A 5,075-nucleotide genomic window follows, 5' to 3' on the forward strand; every position below is an offset into this window, starting at 1 on the left:
TGTGTCAGTGTTGTATCTTGGTGTCTGTCTCTCTGTGTCTGACTGTTGTGTCTGTGTTGTATCTTGGTGTGTCTGTCTCTGTATGTCTGACTGTTGTGTTCGTGTTGTATCTTTGTGTCTGTCTCTGTCTGACTGTTGTGTCAGTGTTGTATCTTGGTGTGTCTGTCTCTCTGCGTGTCTGACTGTTGTTTGTGTTGTATCTTGGTGTGTCCGTCTCTCTGTATGTGTCTGACTGTTGTCAGTGTTGTATCTTGGTGTGTCTGTGTCTCTGCATGTGTCTGACTGTTGTGTCAGTGTTGATTCTTGGTGTGTATGTCTCTGCATGTGTGACTGTTGTGTCTGTGTTGTATCTTGGTGTGTCTGACTGTTGTGTCAGTGTTGTATCTTGGTGTGTCTGTGTCTGACTGTTGTGTCAGTGTTGTATCTTGGTGTCTGTCTGACTGTTGTATCTTGGTGTGTCTGTCTCTCTGCGTGTCTGTGTTGTATCTTGGTGTGTCTGTCTCTGTGTCTGACTGTTGTGTCTGTGTTGTATCTTGGTGTCTGTCTCTCTGCATGTCTGACTGTTGTGTCTGTGTTGTATCTTGGTGTGTCTGTCTCTCTGTATGTGTCTGACTGTTGTGTCAGTGTTGTATCTTGGTGTGTCTGTGTCTGTATCTGACTGTTGTGTCAGTGTTGTATCTTGGTGTCTGTGTCTCTGTATCTGACTGTTGTCAGTGTTGTATCTTGGTGTGTCTGTGTCTCTGTATGTCTGACTGTTGTGTCAGTGTTGTATCTTGGTGTGTCTCTGTATCTGACTGTTGTGTCAGTGTTGTATCTTGGTGTCTGTGTCTCTGTATCTGACTGTTGTGTCAGTGTTGTATCTTGGTGTCTGTGTCTCTGTATCTGACTGTTGTCAGTGTTGTATCTTGGTGTGTCTGTGTCTCTGTATGTCTAACTGTTGTGTCTGTGTTGTATCTCGGTGTGTCTGTGTCTCTGTATGTCTGACTGTTGTCAGTGTTGTATCTTGGTGTCTGTCTCTGTGTCTGACTGTTGTCTGTGTTGTATCTTGGTGTCTGTGTCTGACTGTTGTGTCAGTGTTGTATCTTGGTGTGTCTGTCTCTGACTGTTGTCAGTGTTGTGTCTTGGTGTGTCTGTCTCTGTGTCTGACTGTTGCGTCTGTATTGTATCTTGGTGTGTCTGTCTCTCTGTATGTATGACTGTTGTGTCTGTGTTGTATGTTGGTGTGTCTGTCTCTCTGTATGTGTCTGACTGTTGTCAGTGTTGTATCTTGGTGTGTCTGTCTCTCTGTATGTGTCCGACTGTTGTCTGTGTTGTATCTTGGTGTGTCTGTCTCTGTATCTGACTGTTGTCAGTGTTGTATCTTGGTGTCTGTGTCTCTGTATGTCTGACTGTTGTGTCAGTGTTGTATCTTGGTGTGTCTGTCTCTGTATGTCTAACTGTTGTTAGTGTTGTATCTTGGCGTCTCTCTGCATGTGTCTGACTGTTGTCAGTGTTGTAGCCTGGTGTCTGTCTCTCTGACTGTTGTCAGTGTTGTATCTTGGTGTCTGTCTCTGTTTGTCCGACTGTTGTGGCAGTGTATCTTTGTGTCTGTCTCTGCATGTCTGACTGTTGTATCTTGGTGTGTCTGTCTCGGCATGTGTGACTGTTGTGTAACTTGCTGTGTGTCTGACTGTTGTGTCAGTGTTGTATCTTGGTGTGTCTGTGTCTCTGTATGTGTCTGTTGTGTCAGTGTTGTATCTTGGTGTGTCTGTCTCTGCATGTGTCTGTTGTGTCTGTGTTGTATCTTGGTGTGTCCGTCTGTCTGACGTGTCAGTGTTGTATCTTGGTGTCCGACTGTTGTCTGTTGTATCTTGGTGTGTCCGTCGCTCTCTGTTGTCAGTGTTGTATCTTGGTGTGTCTCTCTGCATGTGTCTGACTGTAGTGTCAGTGTTGTATCTTGGTGTCTGTCTCTGACTATTGTGTCAGTGTTGTATCTTGGTGTCTGTCTGACTGTTGTGTCAGTGTTGTATCTTGGTGTGTCTGCCTCTGACTGTTGTCTGTGTTGTATCTTGGTGTGTGTCTCTGTGTCTGACTTGTGTCTGTGTTGTATCTTGGTGTCTGTCTCTCTGCATGTCTGACTGTTGTGTCTGTGTTGTATCTTGGTGTGTCTGTGTCTGACTGTTGTGTCTGACTGTATGTGTCTGACTGTTGTGTCAGTGTTGTATCTTGGTGTGTCTGTGTCTTTGTATGTCTGACTGTTGTGTCAGTGTTGTATCTTGGTGTCTGTCTCTGTTGTCAGTGTTGTATCTTGGTGTGTCTGTGTCAGACTGTTATGTCTGTGTTGTATCTTGGTGTCTGTCTCTCTGTATGTCTGACTGTTGTCTGTGTTGTATCTTGGTGTGTGTCTCTGCATGTCTGACTGTTGTCAGTTGTATCTTGGCGTGTCTGTCTCTGCATGTGTCTGACTGTTGTCTGTGTTGTATCTTGGTGTGTCTGTCTCTGCATGTGTGACTGTTGTATCTTGGTGTGTCTGTGTCTCTGTATTTGTCTGTTGTGTCAGTGTTGTACCTTGGTGTGTCTGTGTCTCTGCATGTGTCTGACTGTAGTGTCAGTGTTGTGTCTTGGTGTGTATGTCTCTCTGCATGTGTCTGACTGTTGTGTCTGTGTTGTATATTGGTGTGTCTGTCTCTACATGTGTCTGACTGTTGTGTCTGTGTTGTATCTTGGTGTGTGTCTCTGCATGTGTCTGGCTGTTGTGTCAGTGTTGTATCTTGGTGTGTGTGTCTCTCTGCATGTGTCTGGCTGTTGTGTCTGTGTTGTATATTGGTGTGTGTGTCTCTACATGTGTCTGACTGTTGTTTCTGTGTTGTATCTTGGTCTGTCTGTCTCTCTGTATGTCTGACTGTTGTGTCTGTGTTGTATCTTGGTGTGTGTCTCTGCGTGTGTCTGACTGTTGTCAGTGTTGTATCTTGGTGTGTCTGTCTCTGCATGTGTCCGACTGTTGTCAGTGTTGATTCTTGGTGTGTCTGTCTCTCTGTATGTGTCCGACTGTTGTCTGTGTTGTATCTTGGTGTGTCTGTCTCTGCATGTGTCCGACTGTTGTCAGTGTTGTATCTTGGTGTCTGTCTCTCTGTATGTGTCCGACTGTTGTCTGTGTTGTATCTTGGTGTGTCTGTCTCTGTATCTGACTGTTGTCAGTGTTGTATCTTGGTGTCTGTGTCTCTGTATGTCTGACTGTTGTGTCAGTGTTGTATCTTGGTGTGTCTGTGTCTCTGTATGTCTAACTGTTGTGTTAGTGTTGTATCTTGGCATCTCTCTGCATGTGTCTGACTGTTGTCAGTGTTGTAGCCTGGTGTCTGTCTCTCTGACTGTTGTTAGTGTTGTATCTTGGTGTCTGTCTCTGTATGTCCGACTGTTGTGTCAGTGTATCTTTGTGTCTGTCTCTGCATGTCTGACTGTTGTATCTTGGTGTGTCTGTCTCGGCATGTGTGACTGTTGTGTAACTTGCTGTGTGTCTGACTGTTGTGTCAGTGTTGTATCTTGGTGTGTCTGTGTCTCTGTGTCTGTTGTGTCAGTGTTGTATCTTGGTGTGTCTGTCTCTGCATGTGTCCGACTGTTGTGTCTGTGTTGTATCTTGGTGTGTCCGTCTGTCTGACGTGTCAGTGTTGTATCTTGGTGTGTCCGACTGTTGTCTGTTGTATCTTGGTGTGTCCGTCGCTCTCTGTTGTCAGTGTTGTATCTTGGTGTGTCTCTGCATGTGTCTGACTGTAGTGTCAGTGTTGTATCTTGGTGTCTGTCTGACTGTTGTGTCAGTGTTGTATCTTGGTGTCTGTCTCTGACTGTTGTGTCAGTGTTGTATCTTGGTGTGTCTGCCTCTGACTGTTGTCTGTGTTGTATCTTGGTGTGTGTCTCTGTGTCTGACTTGTGTCTGTGTTGTATCTTGGTGTCGGTCTCTCTGCATGTCTGACTGTTGTGTCTGTTGTATCTTGGTGTGTCTGACTGTTGTGTCTGTGTCTGACTATGTGTCTGACTGTTGTGTCAGTGTTGTATCTTGGTGTGTCTCTACATGTGTCTGACTGTTGTCTGTTGTATCTTGGTGTGTCTGTGTCTCTGTAGGTGTCCGACTGTTGTGTCAGTGTTGTATCTTGGTGTCTGTGTCAGACTGTTGTGTCTGTGTTGTATCTTGGTGTCTGTCTCTCTGTATGTCTGACTGTTGTCTGTGTTGTATCTTGGTGTGTCTCTGCATGTCTGACTGTTGTGTCAGTTGTATCTTGGCGTGTCTGTCTCTGCATGTGTCTGACTGTTGTCTGTGTTGTATCTTGGTGTGTCTGTCTCTGCATGTGTGACTGTTGTATCTTGGTGTGTCCGTCGCCGTCTGTTGTGTCAGTGTTGTATCTTGGTGTGTCTGACTGTTGTCTGTGATGTATCTTGGTGTGTCTGTTGTATCTTGGTGTTTATCTGTGTGACTGTGTTCGTGTTGTATCCTGGTGTCTGCTTGTGTTGCAACCGAAGTGGCCTATCCTATTATTATTCGATTTTATTTTCTACGCGACTTTGCCGAAAGAACGACCAGAGAGTAAAAATAAAAATCAGCAAAGTTTGCCACGTAAATGAAGAACGTGCCCACCTCACAGCGCGTGCAAGTAAACGTGGTACTGGAATCGCAAACGCGAGTTTAACTTTTCAACCTCGATTCAAAGCTTTCGGGACTGCAGGAATCCACGCACTTTTGATTATTTCGGGTAAAGTCCACGTAGGCAGACAAACTAACAATCACTACGTTTCGATCTCCACTCCTGGAGGACGACCACTCGCGTCGCGATTCATCGCCGTAACTCGTCTCGACACGGTCACAAGCGCCGAACTAGCGACCACAAGATTTGGGCCACGTTGACAAAACTCCTCACCCGATGTGGCCGTGCCGGGGTCCAGCGACACGCATTTTATATTGACGCCATCTCATCACCACCACCACCACTAGGCTCGGTAAAAATGGACAAAGTGAAGCCCCTGGCCAGGGGGGCGGGGTAACTGTGGGGTGGAGAGGGTGTGTGGGAGGGATGCGTCCCCCTAAGGTAGTGAAAACAAGTGGGGGG

This window comes from Petromyzon marinus, chromosome 68, assembly GCF_048934315.1.
Source record: "Petromyzon marinus isolate PM22_M1 ecotype Great Lakes invasive population chromosome 68, UKy_Petmar_22M1.pri1.0, whole genome shotgun sequence".
NCBI classification, from domain to species: Eukaryota; Metazoa; Chordata; class Hyperoartia; order Petromyzontiformes; family Petromyzontidae; genus Petromyzon; species Petromyzon marinus.